General features: G+C 34.0%; 2 protein-coding genes across 19 annotated transcripts in view; one reads left to right on the forward strand and one right to left on the reverse strand.

Moving 5' to 3' along the window:
* Positions 1-18,844, forward strand: part of LOC103106450 (uncharacterized) — a 60,649-nt gene extending 41,805 nt beyond the window's left edge. For both annotated transcript variants that reach the window (XR_008917897.1, XR_008917894.1), the window contains 2 exons: positions 17,322-17,382; positions 17,470-18,844. The gene's annotated coding sequence lies outside the window, so the exon portion shown is untranslated. The remainder of the gene's footprint in view (positions 1-17,321; positions 17,383-17,469) is intronic.
* Positions 1-23,176, reverse strand: part of FAM172A (family with sequence similarity 172 member A) — a 560,458-nt gene that overhangs the window by 23,620 nt on the left and 513,662 nt on the right. The gene's annotated exons all lie outside the window — the stretch shown is intronic.

The following is a 23,176-nucleotide window of genomic DNA, read 5'->3' on the forward strand; positions in this document are numbered from 1 at the left end:
CAACAATCAAAAAGTTAATAACCTTTACACTGGTCTTTTTGCATCTGGATATCTCCAAAGAATGCAGTTTTTTTTTTAATTTTTACAATGAGTTTTTGTAACTCATTGCCTTTAGAAATGTTAGTTATAATTTATTTCCAATCCAAAGCACAAAGACTTCCCCCCACCAGAAATCATGGTAATCATTGTAGGTTGCTGCCCATTAGCTTCCAGTGAAGTGAAGTGGGATGCAAGAAGGCATCTAGTGACCTGACTGAAGCTAAAGCACATACCTTTGCACATTCATTCCAATAGAAGAATGGGTTATGCTGGTAAATATGATTTTTTTAAAGTGTCCTATGCTAATTACCAGATATCAAAATCTAGATTAAAGTATAATTGGGATCATTTATATGGCACTTTGTGGTTTGCAAAGAACTTTACAAGTAATTATCTTATTTAATTTTCACAACACCAATGGTACATTATCCTCATTTTATTGTTAAGGAAACTCAGACAGATGGTTAAGTGATTTGCCCAGGGTCACCTAACTAATAAGTGGCTGAGGCCAGATTTGAACTGAGATCTTCCTGAGTATAAGACCAATGCTTTATTCACTGTATTACTTAGCTGCCTCTAGTCATACTGTTAAAATCTCAATGGTTTTCAGTTAGTTAGAAACTTCCATTTTTTTTCTAGTTTTTAGACGTTTTATATTACAAATATATAAATATAAAAAATTAGTATGGTCAGCCAAAATATCTAGTTAAATGAAAAATATATTTAAGAATAAAATTCAATTCAGATATCATATAGATATGAATTGACTTAAATCAAAGACAATATTGCACTTAAATTTTGCTAATCCTAATGCATTAATATAAATGTTCAAGATAAATGATGACAATACATAGTCCTACTACCACTAGACAATGGGTGGATAAACTAAACAGGTTTCTGATTTACTCAGTGCTTATCACATACATTCTGTGATGTCTGTCTTTATAACATTCAAATATTTTCTTTTGCCAAGGGATGAATATTGTCCAGGCATTTTGAGCTCTTTACTCCCCTTCTCTGCCTAACCTCAAACAGAACCTATCATTAGGACATTAGTCAACTGACCGACCAGCATTTTATCCTACTAAGTAGATATATGATGGAAATTTTAACCAATGGGTGAAGTACAATATTGATTGAAAGGACCAATCAGATGTTGCCTTAGGGGGAATATATAAACTTTACTTCCATAATGATGCAGTAAAGCTATTCCTCAGCAGTCACTGACCTGTTCCATGCTTGGCCTTGAATTTCAACCAATCCAAAGCTGACTGTGTATCAATAAATAAGTGGACTGCAGTCTAACAGTGGCTATAGATGCATCCCAGATGATAATCCATGGTCCACAAGGCAGGCGTAGCCACCTAATAGTGCCTCGTGAGTTGCATTTCAATATCATGTATGCTTTTCAATGTGACACAAAAGGTCTGTGGATTTTCTTTTTTTTAAACCAAGTTTTATTGTTACCTTTTGTTTTTACAACACAGGCATTTCTAGACATAATACCTTCCAAATAATAAGCCCTTTCTTCAATCAAAGAAAAACAGTTAAGCAAAACTAGCCCTGATAGTTACTTAGTTTGAAGGAATATGAAATAATTCACATGTACTGTGGATGGACTATGACACAAAGATATTATATCACTATAGAGTTATACTTGGAGGGAGGAGAAGAGAGAGGGAGGGAGAGAGAAATATGGATGCAGCATAAGAAGATCTTCTATTTACCTTCCTACCATCTTCTAAATGCTAAGGCAATTCCACATAATATATTCAACAGCAGAGAACTAAATAAAAATGAACAAAGCAAGACATACTCAAAACATAACATACAAGGCATCTGAATACTTAAACTTTCTTAAAATATTTGTGGCATTTTGTATTTCTGCCTTGGTATTCTGTCTTTCATGTGTCTATTTGTTCCAGCTTCCTGTGAGATACTGACCCCACTGTAATTGTATGATTTATTTCTCGGAATGTCATGAATGACACTGAGATCTCAACCAGCTACTACTTAGATTTTCAGTCTTATCTCATATTACTTTATCTAATTCACTTTATGTACCAATCAAACAAAATCATTGCTTCTCAACGGAGTGATTGTTCTAGTGCCTATTACCATTCCTCCTGCCCTGAATGCCTTTAATCTGTATCTTCTTCTATCGAACATCTAATCAGTCTCAAAAGCCTCAAACAAACACCACCTCCACCAGGATGCCTTTCATGATCCCACAGGTTGTTAACAAGTGGATACTTCAGATTGTACATAAGGTTTTTGGTTTGTAACAATTAATTCTACTTAGTAATGTTGAATATGAGGTGCTGGCATTTTATCTTCCTGCTAGAATTGTGAATAAGAATTATCTTATACAGATTTTGTTTTCCTCTAGTATAGTTCTTTGAACACAGTAACTGCTTAGATGTGTCTGATCTGAGTTTGATATGCAAGAAATTCTTCTCTGGGAAGGACTATAAGCTTTATTAAGTATATTAGCTTCCAAAAGACTTAGTTCCTTGGAACCGATGTTGGAACTTGATCAGAGAACTAAATAAAAATGGCTTGGCCTGGGGACTATCCTTCTTTTGTTATTCAGTTCAACTCTTCATGATTCCATTCTGAGGTTTTTTGGGCAGTGATAGTGGAGTGGTTTGGCATCTTCTTTGGCTCATTTTACACATGAGGAAACAGAGACAAACAGGGTTAAGTCACTTGTCCAGGGTCGCACAGTTAGTAAGTGCATGAAGCTAAATTTGAATTCAGTTCTTCCTGATTCTAGACCCAGCACTGCACCACTCAGCTGCCCTTTCCTTCTTACTTCTACTCTTAAAAACTACATCTCTAAACCTAAATTTGATGCACTGAGCCCCTTAACCTTTCTAATCCCCAAGCTGGCTTGTTTTCCTGGACTCGGGAATTTGCTATACAGATCAAGGAATTACTATCTGTTTTGTTTCCTTTTTATTCTCCCATATATATTTATACCTGATGCTAGTATCCATTTATTCTTCTCTTTCCTTTTCTGCTATATACTTCAGGCAACAGTATATTTTCTAGGATTTATGTAAAGGGAAAATAATTCATAGTATAGGGACATCAAAAATAAGCACAATATTGACTGAAAGTACATACATTCTGTCCAAGAGAGACTAGATGATATCTCAATTTGCTAAGCTAATTTTCAGCCAAATATACCCAGGCTCTCCTTGGCTCATGATTCTCCTAGCCTATGTATTACCCTTCTCTTCCTTCTTATCCCTACCCCATCAGAATCGTTCTTCCTCTACTAGGTACCACATTCCTATTGAAGATTTGATTACTTAGCCACCCTGTACTTGGCTCACTTGCTGATTTTACAATTCCAGGATCAGTTTTAGTCAATTAAGAAGCCAGCCACTCTCCTGGCTATTGGCTGGATTTTTCAATGCTATATCCACATTCATAATGACTACATAACTAGCTATCTCTATCTTGGAAAGTGGAGAAAGAATTCAAGTTGTTATTATAATTGAGGTAAATTACCCAGAAAAAACCAAATGACTCAACCGGAAAAAAATTCTTTTCCTTCACATACTCAAAGTATGCATCTAGAAAATGTATTTGTTATAAATTTAGTGGAACTGTTTTTAATCACACCCCAGACTCTTGAGGTCCTGCGCAACCAAGTAGTATACAATTGAAAAGCAACTGGAGTTTCTTCAACTATGAGGGTCTCATATACAAAAGAAGATCTCTGTTCTACTCCTTCTAATTCAATCAACCAAGCATCTTATTGAGCAACTCATACATGCAACCATTAAATTAGTCTAGGATAAAAAATGTCCAAAAGACATTGCTGACAAATAATTTAGGAAAGTCAACATGTATATTTAACCTTAAAAGTATGACTAAAAAGTAATCATATGTAGAAATAATGTTTTTTGCTTATCCAATTTTTAAAGAAAATCTAATCAGAAATATTTGCCCAACATTTTTTTATATAATACTGTCACTGATCAATTGGGAAAAAAGGCACATTTCACACCATGTTGTTAGAACTGTTTCTTCTCACAGTGAAGCTTGATAGACCAAGGATATATGTACATGTATGCAGTGAATTTATCTATCTACATACATGCAAATATACCTATCTATTGTATAAAATATAATTTACATTATAGCAGAAGGATATTACATTATAACCTGAATTTTGTTTGTTTAATCTACTGAAGTAAGAAGAATACATTGCTACAATTTATAATAAGGAAGACCTAGTTCCAGGTTCTGAAATATATTGGTTACATGACCTGGGCAAGTCATTAACCTCTTTGTTCCCCGAGGAACAAAGATACAACTTGTATCCTACAACTAAGGATACAAGTTGTAGAGCAGGTGCCTTTCTTTGTTGGCAGAGGGAATTTTGGGGGAGGGAAATGGAAGGTAGTAGTATTAGAAATGCTGCTACTTAGACTACAAAACCCTCATATTTGATCTTGGGGAGATAAAATTTTAATTATGTACCTTTTTTATTCTTAGGAAAAGATATTATCAGGCTGGGGATACTATGATGTTATATTTGGCACTTTAAAAGGACTGGGTTTTTCTAATATTTCATGGACTTACCAATGAAAAAGCCAGTATGAGAACAGTTTAAACTCAGAAGTTTGGCATTACATTTAAAAGAATGGAAAATGGTGGCTAAGTTAAAAACTCACCCATTTCTTTAATCATTCAGATTACTAATGAGGTTCATTGTATATCAAAATAGCAGGGCTAATGGAAATATAATACTAATTTAAAGTTTTGAACTTCTGATCAAAATATGTGACAAGACAGGAATAAAAAAAGGCAACTCTAGTGTTTTCCCAGAGGATGACAAATATTACCTTAAAAGGAAATGAGCTAAATGGAAAAAAAACCCCAACCAATTGGAAGTCAACACATTTTAATCAAATGTTTCTCAAACCAGTTCTTAACAAATTAGGGAGGAGCCTAGTTCAATGGGCAGAAATTCATCAGTTTCAATTGTCTTACAGTTTGTAGGAGTGCTAAGGAGAGTGAGTTCTGATTATAATAGAGCTTCTCTTGCAAGTTGAAATATTTATTTATTTACATGACTTTAAAAAATCACTGATTCAAGTGACGTTTTTATATTCAGAATGTCAATATTCAGTAATATAAGAATAAATTCAAGTGTCCATCAGGGTAATTTTCCCATTAAGAAGCACTGAACTGAATTTTCTGTCACTGTCTATTAAGTTGTTGTCACATTTGGCATAAAAATATGATACTGGAGAATCTCTTGTAAATTGGCTAAGTGCATTTAGAAGATGTATCAATTAAATCAATTGTTCTATTTTTCAATAATTTCTGCATGAATTTTGTAGGGGGGTGTGAGTTTACTGCTCAGACTAAGGTCAAGGCTAAAATAATATTGTTATAGTTATATCTAATATTCAATTAAAATAATATAATAAATGAGATTATTTTAAAAAAAAACACTAGATAGACACCCTAGCTTTAAATTGCAAATAAAGAAGTACAGAGGGAAAATAAAGGAAAAGATGGACAGTTTTTTAAAATGAGAAATAATCTTGGAAAGTTTAATGTTCTCCAATCCTTAGCTGGTGATCAGTTTTGCATTCCAGAAAGAAAAGCCTGCTGGAAGTAAAATTTTAAAGACTTTCTTTTTTTCCTTAAATTTCATGTTTTCCAAGAGAGTCCCAATTTCAAAAATGCTGTCTTCTTGTTCTTATAAACCATGTCACAGAAATATCAGTGGCAAATAGTATTTGACAAATAGATTTAAAACAAGTCACCAAGGCTTACAACAACAACAAAATGCTATGTTAGAATGGTAACCATGAAATGGAAGATCACAGACTAAGGAAATATGGTGATTACTTTTGAAAAATATGCACACTTAGCACATATTAAGTACATATGCGCTTACATATGTGCACTGTATATGCATGTCCATATGGAAGACTTTGTGAACTGTTTCTAGTCATAGTTTGTGAACTTTTTTGAAGAAGAATTGATAAACTATATATCCTCAGTATTTGGCTCAGGAAATGTCATCATCATATATACATACCCCCCCCCCTTGCTTTTTCCTTATTATTCTCACTTCTGTAACCTTAAAGGACCTTTCATTTTTTCTTCCTATCTCTGCAGGCTGGGAAAAACATTTTTACTTTTTTGAACTATCAATTTGTGCTCATATAAAAATATTGATTCTTTCTCTGGTTTTAATGTCTCTTACCTTCCTTTCCTTTTCTAATGCTTACCATGCTCAGATTTCCATAATTCTTTTTTTAAACCTATACTCTTACTCTACTTCTATCGTCTTTTATTATCATCTCTCATCTCCCAGTTTTTGCCTAAATAAATTACTTCAATATATTGTCAACATGGGATACCATACATTTTTTCTGCACTAGCTACTAACTCTGACCCAAAGTAATATGTCCTGGGATTTAATAAATTTACTAAAATGATATTTTCTAAGATTAGTGACAAAACTTCTGGAACAAATCTGATGGGGGGGGGGGTTCTGCTCCTCCCTTTAGACCTTTATCTGCTGCTTCTAACACTGATGACTGCCTTCTCTTACATGTTAATCACAGATTGAGTCATCAAACTATTCAGGTTTTCCCTTTATGTTGCTAACTATTCCTTTTATGTCTAATTTCTTTTCTTTTCCTTCCTAATTAATTATGGACAACCAACAACTCTGAGGAATTCCCGACCCTGCATCTTTCCCCCAACTACACAAGATCCCTACATGGAAAGAATTTGCTCCCATGGCAAAATTAGATAAAAAAATGAACCTATGACTTCATTGGTATAGGGAATTCCCTGGTTAAAAAAAATGCCCTCTTGTTAATGCAGGTTGGTGCACCTTCTCTGCAATTTATAGTCTTGGTGAGTTGCTTACAGTACTGAGACATTAAATGACTTACCACAGGTCACAAAGCTAATAGGTGCCAAAGGTTGTTGTACTTTTTACCCATCTCTTCCCAATTTCTAGGAGAACTCTCTATCCACTATATTCCAGCTGCCTTTCTATAGATAAAGCAACCTCACTAATCTCATTGAAAGAACGCTATCCATATCCAGAGAAAGAACTGTGGGAATAGAAACACATAAGAAAAATAGCTGCTTGATCACATGGTTCGATGGGGATATGATTGGGATTGCAGGCTCTAAGTGATCACCCTAGTGCAAATATTAATAATATGGAAATAGGTCTTGATCAGTGATACATGTAAAACCCAGTGGAATTGCTTGTCGGCTACAGAAAAGGGGTGAGAGGAAGGGAGGGAAAGAACATGAATCATGGAAAAATGTTCTAAATTAATTAAATAAATAAACTAAATAAAAATAAATAAATGATTCTCATTATACTTGTCTCAGATTAATAAAATATCAGCTCTCTGATGACAAAATGGCTTAATTTCTGATTTTGTATAACCCTAGTGCCTATCACGGTACTTAGAACACAGTACTTAGAAGGTGCTAAATGCTGAATTACTGCCTCTGAAAATATAATATACACAGTACTAGTTTACTTCTTTAGTAAAAGCAATTTCTACTGTTTCTTCATATTGAATTTTATTTTCAAAATCAATCTTTCCAACAATGGTATATTTTCCATGGAATCTTGAACATTTTACACATTTATGAAAGAATGACTTTGGCATTAGAAATGTAACTTTAAAACCTTTGAAGTGACTGTCAGTTTGCACAGCTATGTCTCAGAATCTTAACATGGGATAGCTACATGTTAGTGCTTTGCTTCCACCTAAAATTGGTCATGTTGATATCAAAGGTTTTTAAATATGCATTATAATTGCTAAAATACTATACTCCAAATCATCTTAAGTTCATAATCCTGGTATATATATATATATATATTAATCCTTTCACCAAAATTTACACAAAGTAGACAATTAAATGGTATTGAATTAATTATGTTTTTACCACTCCTTTCCAACAAACATTACTATCTTCACAATTTTGTCCAAGAATCATGTAATTTATAAACTCTAAATAACTGTGGGAGGGTCTAATCATTTGTATAATTCCAGCAAATGTCTAGTATTGTATAGTGGATGGGACCAGGAATCAGGAAGACCTGGGGTGAAATTTGACTGGTGCTTCCAATCAGTGTAACCATAGGCACCCCACTTGATCTTCTGAGTCCCAGTTTCTTTATAGGGAAAATGAGGATACTATAAGAGATTAATGCTACAGAAAACCTGGAAAAGCAGATGCAATGAATGGAAGCTTGAAGATCTATCCAGCAAGGAAAATTCCAGAGAAGAATGTGGCCTAGAGAAGGCAGTTGAACAAGGAGACACAAACTGTTTCTTACTCACTCTTTTTCCTGGGACTTTGGGAGAAAGAGCCAAAGGAGATTTCTCCGCCTTTCTGGTTATTGCCTTCTCCCTGACAGATTTGGAGCTTGGCTCTGAAGACCTTTGAAAGCTGTTAACAATATCCCTCTTAAAGATTATACAACTTTACTTATCCACCTTGAGATTTATAATAGATTAGGGAAATCCTAAATTCCCTCTCTCCTATCCAAATTCCTTTTACCCCTCCTTCCTTTAAAATAAATCCCTATTTCTGGTATTTTAGAGAGTGAGTTATCTGTTAAAATTTCAGCCAACTTACCCATTCTGAATCCCAGCTTGATCCCAACTAAAAAAGACAGCATAAGTTGGTGGGGAGTGGGGGAGGAGGGAAAGAATTCTGTCTTCCCATTACCTTATTTCTCAGTGTATTTGCCCAGCACCTCCAATTACCATAAACAATCCAGTAAAGAAACCACTTAATAATCTGAGTCCCAGTTTCTTTATATTGAAAACGAGGACACCTAAGTGAGATAGTACATGTAAAGTCCTTAGCGGACTATAAAGAACCATGTCAGAATTATTATAAACATTTAGCAAATAGATGTATTATGTATATACACTTAATTATAAGTCACTTTTTGTGAGTGTATATTTTTGCTTATGTTTATTCCAGTTGACAATAAGCCTTTGGAAAGGAGGATCTTGGAAAAAACAACAACTATCCTTACCACTTAATACTCTTTACTCATTATGATAATAATAGTTCACTGATCAACACCATAGATGGGGGAAAAATAGGTTATTTCCTGAGGCAGTGTTGGGAGTATTCAGGAAAAGGTTGGGTTAGATTACTACGGGCGTTCTGGCAAGAATTCATACTTTAGGTAAGGGTTATATTAAGTGACCTCTAATGTCCTTTCCAACCAGATGATTCTATATTTGTATCAAAGTTTAAGACAATGATAACCCATCTCAACTTCATATAAGCTTTTTACTTATATCTTTGCCCTCCCAATAAAGGTAGGTTGCTTTATCATCAGTAGCAATAAGTTCTCAGATTTGAAGCGTCTCATTTGGGTTCCTGAGATTGAACCAGATTAGTAATTCAGTGTTGTGTATCAATATGTCCTTGTAAATTCTTGAAAGTATTTTTTCATTTCCCAAGAGCTGAAATAATTTTTAATACAGGGTATCTCAAAAGTCTTACTTTCACCTTAAACTTTAGTAGTATAAAACTATTTCATATGTTATTATAGTTTAAAACTACACTAAGACTTTTGGGATACCCTGTATTTTTTTCTAATACATTTACCTTACATCTTAGAATCAGTACTATGTGTTGGTTCCAATGTAGAAGAATAGTAAGACCTAGGCGATGAGGATTAAGTGATTTGCCCAGGGTCACACAGCTAGGAAATATCTGAGATGAGATTTGAACCCGGGAGTCTTGGTCTGGCTCACAAGCAGGATACCTTGTATTTTAACAGGTGCTAATAAGGATGATGGATCACTGTTCACCTAGGGGTGTACATCTATAATGGAGAAGGTCTGTAGGTAGTAGAAGAAACAGGATCTAAGAGACAACTGATGTTTAATATTGACTCAGAGATAGAGGAGAAGGGATTTGGAGATTTTTTCCCCTTTAGCCTTCCCTCCTCAGGTATGAATGCTCTCCCAGATTTTTTCTTGTCCTTCTCCTCCTCCTCCACTATTAGAGACAAAAATGTTTCTTCTTAGGAAGATGTCTCTCCCCTTGAAGCTGTTCACTTACACTTGATTCAAATTTGGGAAAGGATAACCACTTTAATGTCAATTAATTCAATTAGGGTAATACAAAGGAATGGCTGGCAGAAAAAAGAGAGAAAAATGGGGAAAGGGGGTCTCTTCTCTAACTAACCCCTTTTCCCTCTCTCCTCAAGTTTGGGGGGAACTCAGGTTTGGCAGCCTGAGTTCCCTGAAAGATAGTCAGGTTGCCTGACCCTGGGTTTGGTCCTTTGGCCACAGTTCAGACCCAGGGCAACAGGAGTTGAGGTACAGTCTGACAGAGATTCCAAATATCTTTCTCAGGTTCTTCTTCAGTAGTCTTTTCAATCAGGAAATGTTGGGGGGAAGGAGTTTCAGTCACTAGCAGGAAAAAGATGGGTAACCCTCAGGAGAAAATCTTAACCAGCCCTCTCTCTTCAGCTTTTCAAGACTGAGAGACCAACTGCTCTTCAGAAGGAACCTTCTGGCTCCTCAAGATTCCAGCTTCCTGGGGTCCCTCCCCCAACGAGGAGAAAACTCTTCCTTTAGTGCTAGCCTCTGTCACATCAGAATCAAAACTGTGTTATCGTTTCTTTCTGAAAAAAACTAATGTACACAGTATGTTTACTTCTTTAATAAGAATAATTTCTACATTTTCTCCAATTCAGCTTTATTTTCAAGTTTCAAAGCTGATCTTTCAAAGAATGGAATATTTTCTCATGGAATTTTTGAATGTTTGTGGAAGAATAACTTTACAATCGAAATTTACTTCAAAACCTTAGAAGCATCTTGTCAATTTACATATCTATGACCGAGAATATCTCTAATATTCAAAAGCTTTCAGAATGTCTTATTTTTATTTTTTAAAGGAAAAGTCTCATTTCATAAAGACTAGAGGTTACATTTGGAATCATCATTTACTTTATTGTTTTAAGATTGTATTTGGTTTCACTAAGACATAATATATAGTGACATAGAAAATATCAGTGAAAAATTCCATTGGAATAATAAAGACAACAATGGTATCTGGTCTGGTTAGCTTGGCTAGATGAGTATAGTGCTAATGAGACTAAGATCATGAGTTCAATCCCTATATGGATCATTTAGCTTTACATAGAAAACTAGGCAAAACCTCTGCTCCATAGGCCCATACTTCTAAACCCAATCAGCAATTTTGCAAAGCAATTGATTGTGCCAGTCCAAAGTAGTGACAATGTATCCACACTACTAGATGGAACTAATTAAGAATGTCACACATTGACACTTTATATCTATATATCTCCATTTCTGTAAATTTAGATCTAGATATCAATATTGATATAGATATATCAGTAGATTTTGCTTTTTAGTAATATTAGTGTTTGTAAAATTTGCAAACCATAAAAGCGAAGGGACTTTTAAATTTTCTATCCATACCCCTAAGTAGGGCTTAAATATACACACAGAGTTCTTGTATATATCTAATTGAATTTTAAGATGAATTAGAATTCTTTTGAAGGGTTATTTTTTTAAGTGTCAACTCTTTAGTTTTTTTACACAAAGACTAAAGAAACTCCATACACCTCAACAGATGAATGTAGGAGAGAAGAAAGGCTTAGTACTGAATTTAGCTTAAACTGTCATGAAATATGAAGCACATGGGTAAGCCTATTGATAGAATTTTTTAAATGATCCCAGTTATGCTTTATATGAAGATTGGTATCATGCCATATACAATGTTATCATTACCCAAGTAATAAAGTGAAGTTTCAGAATGAATTTAGCATGAAGATATTTCAAGATTGTTTGATGCAGCCTCAGTATGATATTGTCTTTGGAAGCTCATGTGGAAAGCCCTTATGGGAAGGTCCCATCAGTACTTTAAAAAAATCTATACCTTTGGATGGGGGACAGAACAAGAGAGAAGGCATTCTCAAATTCTGCTCAATAGTGAAAACTATTATAGGGAAACTACAATATTTAATAATTAAATTCAGCAAAGAATAAGTGACTACTAAAATGTAAGGCAAGTTTTCTAATATATTCATGTAATTCTTTGGGGAAATAAAATATTACAAAAGATAGGTAGACAATCTTTAGAAAGCAAGCTGAATTCTTAAAAGGTTCAGGAAATAAAGGCAAAAATGTATTGACAGTGAATTAGCATGTTAACTTTCTAAAATGTTGTTTGCTAGGTTATTAGTATTAGTATATTGACCTGTGTTTTATTATCTCACTATGATATGTTATCATTCTTTTTTATTCTAGAGTATATAGTATAACCTTCCTATTTAAAATTTATAGTTCTAAGCCTTAAAAAAGCATCTCCTTATGAATCTACTTATTTCTCTTCCCAAAGATGAGATAGTAAAAAATATCCAACTTAGTGTATTTTGACTATTTTTTACTTTACTGAAAATTTAAAAATTTCAACTTTATAATGTGGAACCATTTCTGCTATGGAAAATGCAAAGGATGCTTTTTCCATGGGCTCCTCCTCATCTCAACATGAGTGGCCATTATCTAGGAGTTTCATGTTTCAGTCATGACTGAGAGTAATCAAGGTTATCAATAAGGTCTGAAGTAGCTTGGAACATCTGGGAACATCTGTTATGACCATTTGAGGTGTCATTACTATATACCAGATATAACACTAAGAAATGGTTAGAGGAGTATGCTGGGTCTCTACAATATTTGTGGCTCTGAAATGAGATTTCATGCAGAAACTAAAGGTATGAATTTTAATCTCGCCTCTCTATCATTTACTACTGGTGTGACTGGACAAATCACCCAACATCTTCCAATTTCCTCATCTGAAAATAAGGATAACAATACTGATGTTCTGTTTCACAGAGTTGCGTGGATCAATTTAAACAATGTATATGTGTTTTATAAATTATACTGGGTGACATACCTATGAGTTGCTATAATTTTCTAAGAAAGGATATCAATTATTTGGACTTGGGTAGGAATCTTTTTCTACAATCAATTCTTATTTTCTACTTAGAAATTTGGTAGGATGTGGGAGTATTAAGATGCCAACCATGGCAAGATCATTGTGATCTTGCATCCCAGGAAGAAGTCATCATGAAACCGTGTCTGTTCACATGAATGTGATAGAGCCTGCTACATTGCAACTGCTATAATTAATTACATGAAGTCTAGTTGGTGTATGCTTTTGCCACATAGTCACAGCCACAGCATCCTTTAATTTTATGCCTCCTCTAAAATATGTAGGCTCTTTGCTACTTTGGACTTTTGTAACTGTAAGCTCCATACTTTCTTTGCAAATGTAAATGCATTGGCAATTTTTACCAGAAAAGTGCTTCTACACATATACATATCCCTGCTAGCTTATCTCAGATATTTGAGATTTATAAAGTACTGGATAAAAAGTGCTGGGTAAACATTACTTGTTTATTGTACTTATGGTTTTAAGACAAAAGATTGGCTCAGTAGAGTTAAGCAGGGAATTCTGGCCATGAACAGGCTTAATGAAAGATTTGTTCTTGGCTCTTATGAGCTAACTATTCTCCATGCAGAGGCAAGGATCCCTGGACTTTGGGAAATTTACAGATGAATGTTTTGCTGAATGAAGTCAAGATCTCCATGAGAATAGCTCCAATAAAATTACAAAATTGTTGATAGGCTGAGTCAAACTTCCTTCTTCCTTTTCCCCCTTCTTTATATCTTTAATTAAAAACAAAACTTAAAATCTCAGAACATACTTGAAATATAGGATTAAAGGTTACAGGTAACAAAGCCACCAATCACTGAACCCTTGGGAATGAGGAAACTGGTGAACTATCACAGACATTCATCAAAGATGGGATAGTTCCTGTATAAAAAGGAGAAAATAGGAAGCCATCTTTGCTGCCTAACCCAAAGAGTTAACCTGACACTGAAGCTGAATAGATAGCCAACAAAAACACAGCTCAAAACCAAATAATAATGTTATATGATACAACATATCATATATAATAATTAAAAAATAATTTTATTTGGATTTGTAAGTTTTGTGTGTGGGTTCTCTTCTTCCTTTTTAGTGTGGATGCAACTTTTTCACAGAGCCAATCATTTAGAGTGGCAATTTCTATTAAATAAATAAAATGGGAAGGAGACATAATTCTAATTTTCCTTATGGACCTTAGTACCATTCCATGAAGCACCAATTCCATGAAGAAGTTAATGTTATATTAGAGATAGTATTTTGGTCTTATTGCTTCACTTTTGAACATCTCTTACATTTTGCATGTCAAACACCTTGTGGGTATTCAAGAAATAATAAATTGGGTGTTTTTAAACCTTTACTTTCTGACCTGGAATTGCAATTTCAAGGCCAAAGAGTTATAAGGGTTGGGTAATTAGGCTTAAGTGATTTGCTCAGGGTCACATAGCTAGAAAATGTCTAAAGCCAATTTTGAACCCAGGACCTTCCATCTCCAAGTCTAGCTCTCTAACTATTGAGCTGCTTAGATGCCCCAGGAAATAATAGAGTATGATGAGATGGAATTTTTTACTTAGGTAAGTTGTTTGAATTTGTTATGAAAATATTTGGAGGAAAAAAATATTTGTAGTAGCTTTGTTATAATGCTGACCTTAGGGGTCCATCTTGGGTGAGGACCTTGTAATGAGGTGCTTTTGGTACTTCATTATCTAATCCCCTTGGAGGGGATATAAGACAGACCTACCTTATTCTATATTTTATTGTATACTGAATAGAATATGAAGTTCTGACATATCATGTGAAACAATTACATTCAACTACTAAACTATAATTCTGCCTAAAACATTTAATAAATAATAGCTATATCTGCTTTGTCAAAAGAATATATTTCTACTGTACTCCATATATCTAAAACTGAACTCATTATCTTTTCCGCCACCTTTCAAATTTCTCTATTGCTGTTGAATGTACCAGTCTCCTTCCAGTCCCCCAGACTCATAACCTAGGTGTCATCCTTAAACTCATTCTCACCCCATTCTCCCATATCCAATCAGTTGCCAAGGCCTCAATTTTATGCTTGTAGCATCTTTTCTACATATCCTCTCCTCTTCTGACACGGCTCCTGGTGTAGATGGTGTAGGACCTCCTTCATTTATACTTGAACTGCTACAATAGCCTGCTTGTTGGTCTACCTTCTTCAAGTCTCTCCCTACTCTCTTCTATCCTCTACTAAGCTTCAAAGTTATTTTCCTAAAGTATAGGCTCATCTATGTCCGCCTGCCATTGCCAACTCTAAACTTCAGGGGCTCCTGATCATCTCCAGGACCAAATGTAAAATTCTATTTGGCACTGAAAGGCCTTCATAATTTTTCCCTGACCCTCACCTTTCCAGACTTCTTATATCTTATACCTTCCCATGTCATGAATGGCATGGCCTCCTTGGTGTTACCCACAGAAGACACAATCTCCTAAATGGGCATTTTCACAGGCTCTCTTCCATACTCTCCCTCATTATCTCTGCTACCTGGATTCCTTGGCTTTCTATAAGTCCCAGTTAGAATCCTACCTTTTACAGGAAGCCTCCTCTCCCAATTGTTCTTAATTCTAGTGCCTTCTCTTTGTTGATTATTTCCTTTTTATCCTACCTGTAGTTTGTGTGTACATAGTTATTTGCAGGTTGTTTCTACCACTTGATTATTAGCTCCTTGAAGGTGGGGACTGTCTTTTGTCTTTCTTTGTATCCTTAGCACTTAGCAAGTCCCCGGGTGCTTAAAAATGTTTATTGACTGATTGTAGTACATAGTAAACACAGCCTCTTTGGTACATGAAAATACATATCGATTGGGGATATTTTTGAAGAAGTCTTTTCATTAATACATTTGTGGTAAATAGCATCCATACTCTGACTACAACTGACAAGGAAAATTTTACCTTTAAGTTTTATTTTATATTTGAATTAGAAATCTAGCACTATTCCATTGCATTAGATGATATGCAGGACATCATGAAATAGGTATAAAAGTTATGATTTGGAATTTTAAGTAGTTCCTATAGTGAATTTATGGTATATAAAATTAGCTATTAAAAAAGAACTTTCAAGGGCAGCCTGATAGGTAAAAATTTCAGGCTTGGAATTGGGAGGATCTGGGTTCAAATTTGGCCTTAGAAACCTCCTAGCTGTTTGATCCTGGGCAGGTAACTTAATCCTAATTGCCTATTCTTTGACACTCTTCTGTCTTAGAATTGACACTGAGAGGAAGTAAGGGTTTTGTGGGAGTGAGGGTGGGGGAGTACTTTGACTTTTATGTATCTCCTAAATTACCAGGAAATAATAACTTTAAAACAAAACTATAGTCATAGAGTCAGAGCTGGAAAGGCTAGTACAGATTATCTACTTGAACCCTCTTATTTTATAGTTGTAGAAATAATGGTCCAAATAAGTTAATTAGCTTTCCCAAAGTCACACAAATAATAAAGGGCAGAGCTATGATTTGAACCCTTGTTTCCTGCCATCCAACCTATCACCTTTTCCACTGCATCATATTGCAAAACTAGTATTTATTTTTTCATGATAATGCTGATATACGTTCAGTTTTTTAAACTCCATCAATTATACAATTGCAATTCTACAGTGTCTTAACACTTGGAAGATTCTACTACATGGCACCAAAGTAGGTTCCAAGAACAAATGTTTAGAAACTACACATTTATATAAAAATGAGAATTTGACCTAAACTTCATGATACTGTTCAATTGTGAAGTGGTTTTCAATGACAATACAGGAATATCTTTTCACTGAAGTATAAAATAGCATGAGAGATGTCTAGCTATCAAAAGAAGTCAGCATTTCCAAATTGTCATCAGAAAGAAAAATGTGAGCAAAAATATCTGGCATTCAAACAGATGAAAATGAAGAAACATAAACAAATGAGCATTTTAATAGAATAAACGAATGAAGGAAAGGAAAAAAAATTAAATGCTTAATATATGACAAGCACTAGGCTAAGTAATGAGGAAACAAATACAAATAGCAAGATAGTTCCTGTTCTTAGGGAACTTAAAAGATGATTGTTTATGAAATTGAGAACTTATGGTAACATTTTTTCCTACAAGGATTATTACATTTAACCTGGTAGTGATATGCCTGACTTGCTTCTTTGTATTTTCTTCTGAATTTTCTTCTGTTCTTTTATGTGTATTTTGAAATGTTTAATTAAAGCCTTTTTTCTTTCTTTTTTTCTGATTTTCTAAAAATTTATATCACTACTCACCAGTTCCCAACTCTCTTTTGCTGCCACCAATCTTCCACCCCAAATGAAGCCCTCCTTTTTACAAGTAAGTATAAGCAAGTCAAAAAAAAATCAACATATTAGCTATATATAAAGATATCTGTCTTATTCTACACTTTTATACCAATGACAGATTCCTTTATGGAAAAAAGGAAAATTCAGAAAGGAAGATGAATTTGGAGGAAATATGGTGAATTTACCAAGATAAAAATGAACAAGAATATTGCATGTACCAATCAAGATGTGAAATTATAAATGCAAAATGCTATATATGTTCTTTTGCTTTCTAACATACTTTCCAGTAGAACAGGTCATAATATGGTAAAATATTTAACTAATAAAAATTGTATAAATAAATGAATGTTACAGAAAATCCACATCAATTTTTTTTCCATTTGGGTGATCCATCTACTCATATATAAAACATCACGAAATTAAACCAATGAAAGAGGATTAAAGTCAACTTATTATTATTAGACTTGATGTTTCATTGTGGAAAAAAATATTAACTGACATTTATGTAGTGCTTTAAGGTTTGCCAAGTACTTTACACACATTAGCTCATCAGAGCCTCACAATAATCCCTGGGAAAGAATATTATTGTCCTTATTTCATGGAATAGGAAACTTCTAAAGGAAATTAAATAATTTTCCCATGTGCACACAGCTAAGGTGTCAAAAGTGAGGTTTTAATCTAGTTTTTTCTAACTCCCAAAATAGCCCTCTTTCCATTATTCTGAGCTCCTACTCAGGGGAAAAAAACCCTTGGCTTTAGGGTTAGAAGACTTTTGTGCAAACCTTGCATTTTGTCACTTACCTCTGTAAACTCTCTGAACCTAAATTTTTTCTGTAAAGCAGGGAAAATACTATGTTATGACTTACATGCCAGGGTTGTTGTAAGGATCAAGTAATGTTTTCAAAGTACTTTATAATTATAAATAACCTTATAAATGTATTTATTGTTTTTTTTTAAATCTTTACTTTCTATCTTAGTATCAATTCTAAGTATCATTCCCAGGCAGAAGAATGATAAGAGCCAGGAAGTGACTTGCCTAGGATCACATACCTAGGAAGTATCTGAACTCAAATTTGGACTCAGGTCCTCCCATCTCCAGTCCTGGCTCTCAATCCACTGAGCCACCTGGCTATTCCAGCTATTGTTTCTTAATGTGGTATAAGATCTGTCTTATAATAAAGTACAGGCACAATTCAGAGAAGGAATGTAAACTTAAAGTCCATGTTACCTGAATTTACTTTAGAGAAAGGCAATCAAATGATGGGTGATTGATATTATACCTTAAAAAACTTTCTAGCTCCTGCATTGTACCTAGAAGTTTCTGTAAGTACTTTATAAAGATAGTGAGATAGGATAGAAAAGTGGCATTTTACAGGCATCTCATTTAATATGTTTCACCTCTGATATGTTAACCATGATTCACAACCCTTTTTTCTCAGGACTGGACATTACAACTTATGTTTAAAGAAATAAAGCACGATGCAATTGAAATATGGAGAGGTCATGTCATTACCATGGAATGTAGAACCATAGATACCATTTTTGATATCAATGAAATAAGCAAATGTTTATGAGTTAGTGTGAAATGGTTAAAAAAACCCAGTAAATAGTGGTCTCATATGTGGTGTTTCCTAATGTTATAAAAGCTTCCTCTGCATTGGAATTTATTTTACACAGAAAACTGCAAGTAAATAATGATAAGACATCATAGTATGTCTGATAATCTTTGACAACAATTCCAACACTGTCATTGTGGCCACTGGAGAAACCTGCACATACTAAGGCCTGACCCACCGAGTCTTTTATCTGCATGTGTACTCTCCACAGGCCAAGCAAATAAAGGCCAACTGATAATTTACACATGAATCCACTTTCTCTGCAGAATAGGCACCAGAGACATTTCTTTTCTTTTTTATAGAGAGAAAAGCAGCCAGGTCTAAGCTTGTCTCACCAAAAATCATACAAGTGAAACCGTGATATGTAGGAAAATGGCAGATCAGCAAAGGGAAGCTGTTCTGAATGCCTGATAAAAATGGCAGCCACAAAGGACTAGATGAATATTTAGTTTGAAACAGGGCTGACAGTAACAATGAGGCTTTATCCTATTCAAAACAGGTAGTGTCATACACACTGAAATGGAGATACAATCCTGATAGAAGATTACACAAGATACTTGGGTGGGCATCTTTAAGGGATACAACCTTCACTTTAGTAAAATGTGAATTCATGGATCTTTTACATTTAGTTTTCATTCATAATCTGTTCAATTTCTTCACATGGTTGATAAAGAGGGAGGGGTAGCACATGATAACATCCACTTTGACTATCTGAACTAAACAACTGGTAGGAGGAAATAAATATATGAAAGATTGTTCATGAAAATTGGGGACAACTTTATACTATGAAATTTCTCCCTCTGCAAAAAAGAAAAAGTGTCTTTTCCTTTAATTCAGACCTCTTGGAATTTTGGCCAATATGTACAAATTGACTCAAATGGCATCTAAAGTAGCCATTTTAATAAAGAGTCTTGGTAAGATAAATCCTCACATTATTCTATTTAATAAAAAGATATTTTTTAAGGAAGTGCATGCAAGCCTTTCCAAATATGACTATGGCAATAGTCTCACTGCTGAGAGGTTTGAAATGGTTCTATACAGTAAGTTTTTTATTCTTTCCCATCTTCATTTCTTTAGAAACTGACATCTTCTCTCTAGATTGCTCAGTCTTTCCCCAACAATCTATGCCTTTCAATAGCCTTTTTCAAAATTTTTGTTAAATGTGATCTCTCCAGGAAGCCTTTCAAGTGAAAGACAGCATATATTCCCAAAATGCTATGAAATAAGTATATATCTTGAAACAGAGGATTACATGAACTTCTAATAAACAAGGAAGATAAATTAGATCTTTAAAACATTCACTTGTTTTATAAGTGAAAAATGTGGTTCAATTTTGGGTACCTAAAGGGAAATGATGTCTCATATAGACAAAAATAATCTAAATTCTGTCTTTTTCTTCCTGAGATAATAGAAATGGGCGGACAAACTAAGGACACAATCTTAGAGTTGGTATCCAGAAAAAAGAAAACCCAAAACATAAAGATTCCAGGATCGAGTCAAGCATCTTTTGTTTGTGATTTGTATGAAGTATAATTTATGACAGTATACTTTTTTTCCTCCCCTATCAATAGTTTATGACTTGTTATTCTGTATGTTTAAGTGTATGCTTTATTCAGCTAATTTTCTTTTCCCTCCACCTATAGTCATTTTCTCTCCTCTCATTTCCAACTCCACCTTTATTGGTTCTAAAGTTCAGAGTTCTTTCACTGAATTGTTCAAGTTCCTTACAAGTTTAAACAGTGTAAGTCACTCAGGAGATGTTTAGTGAATGTTTTTGGCTAGCCATTACTGCTAAGGATCAATTTTTAAAAAGTTATTATCAGAATCTAGAGAATATTTACATTATGTGGCTTTACTGAGTTATTCTATTCCATACTACTCTATGTCTTTACAAGTTTAAAGGATAATATCCCAAATACTAGTCATTAGTTAGCTTCCATGTTGTGGACAACATGTTCTAGAATGTATGTGAAGGAATAGAAAACCTCAAAATTAGAATTTTCTTCATTGTAGGTTGGATTTAACCTCCATAATAAACTCAACGGAAAAATGAATCCAATGATTTATTTTTTTCTTCTGAGAAATTTTCATAATTTTAATTTGATTTTATAAGAACTATTTAGCTCAAGTCAAAAAGCACTACACAAAGGGTATGCTAAATTAATAGGCATAAGTTAAATAGTTGCTTCTTCCTGTCAGGAAAAACATATAAAAATGTAAAATATGTAAAAACAAAGCAGGTAGCAGTAAAAAATGCTATAGATTAAAGAATGAAGTCAGGGGCTTTGCTGACACAGGCTCTTAAAAAGCAGTACAGGAATGAGTCCAGCTCACTGCTAAATACATATTGAAGCAAAGAATATTTAACATCATTTCTTAAAAGTTTGTTTAATATTTGTTTTAAAATATTTGTTTAATGCAACACCATAAGCATTAGGCTCTTTTATGCACTTTTCTTCTTATGATGGATGCTAGTTGGAACATAGTTTGGATAAATAAAAACTGCAGCTATTCCAGAACTCTCATTGGTTGTCAGTTTTCATCTTTCCTATCACCACACATTGGGGGAGAAGAGCTTTTAGAAAATAACAAAGTGGAAATTATTTAAGTCTGACCTCTCTTCCTTTCCCCATTCCTAATTTGGTGATGAGCTTTCCTAAAGGAATAGAATAGAAAGATTTACTAAAATATATGTACTCATATATTACTTCATCTCAATCTGTCAGGCTTGTCAATCTATCATGGAAGAAAACAGAATTAACTATTAATTTGTTCTCCCAACACCATGGTGATCATTACAGAAAAACTTATTATATAGATATCTAAAATTAATTTCTCACAAATTTTTAAACGTATTTTTCTGAATACCTAAAATTAAGTTGATAGACTTATAATTTTCCTTTATTTCAACTTGTTTTCCTCTTCCCACTTCTGAGAAGTGGACATAAAAATTATCATTTACATTTCAGTTCTTTATGTAATATTTTGTGCAATTACACCTAATTACTTATTTTTCCAAGAATTTATCTCTTACTCACTGCTTTCTTCAATTGGAAAAAAAAAACCCTTATAACAAATATGCCAAATTCCCACATTGGCCATGTCCAAAAATTTAAATATAATTCTGATTTTTAAAAGTTACCTGTTTGGAAGAAAATGAGTCATGTGTTTTACCATTAGTCCAATGAACTTGTATTCATCCATTTCCTTAACACTTAGAATTCTACAACTGGTATAACTTAAAGGGGAACCATGATTTAGAGTAGAAACATCACTAAACTTCAATTAGGGAGGTCAATTCTGGGCATCAATCTCAGTCACCGTTTATTATCTATGTGACAAGTTTCTAGACTTCAGTTTTATCACCTGTAAAATTGGAATGCTACTCAAGTAACTCCTCTCTAAGAAGGGGTGAAATTGAGATGAAGTGCTTTATAACTATAAAAACTACATAAAGTTAAACTGTTATTACTTACTAATATGGCCTTTTGTTTTAAAAAATAATAACATATCCTTTACTTTTATTACAATTTAAGTAAAAAAGATGTAATATTCTCATGTCTCTGACTCTCCCCCAAAATATCTATAGTAAGAGTGTGGCCAAACTGACCAAAGATAGGAGTTTGGCCTTGAGTTAAATAGTGTGATCAACACAGAATGTGAACACTTTCCCCAAAGTTTTAATATCCAAATTTTTTCTCCTGTTGTTGACAAGAGCACTTTAGTTATTATATAATCATTTAAAATCTTTCTGAGATTTCTCCAGTTTTGGAAGGTTGCCTTGAGAGTCACCCCCAAGCTTTATAAGCGATCAGAGATCTGACCTTTGGAGTGAAGGGAAGTTCCTGTGCAGCATATGCTTGGAGAAATAAGAGGACTCTCCTGTGTCCCACATAATTGGAGAAAGAGTAAAGGACTTAAAGCCAAGATATGGGAAGCAAAAGACCTATACTTGGTATTCAGCTATTACTGTGAGTTATTTGGACAGGATCAAAATGGAAAAGGGTTGCCAATCTACCAGTCCCCAACTGCATCTGCCTTTTGGGAGAGTGTAAATCAGAAGTTAGAATTACAAGACTTGGGGGAACTGCTTAGGATCTCAAATTCATTTCCCTTACAAGGGGAATTATGTCAGCTGAAGAGTTAAAAAATCTTTCACTTAAATAATGTAGTTTATCTTTGCAATATGCTCTTGAAGTAGATAGGAGA

Source organism: Monodelphis domestica, chromosome 3 (assembly GCF_027887165.1).
Source record: "Monodelphis domestica isolate mMonDom1 chromosome 3, mMonDom1.pri, whole genome shotgun sequence".
Classification (NCBI taxonomy): Eukaryota; Metazoa; Chordata; class Mammalia; order Didelphimorphia; family Didelphidae; genus Monodelphis; species Monodelphis domestica.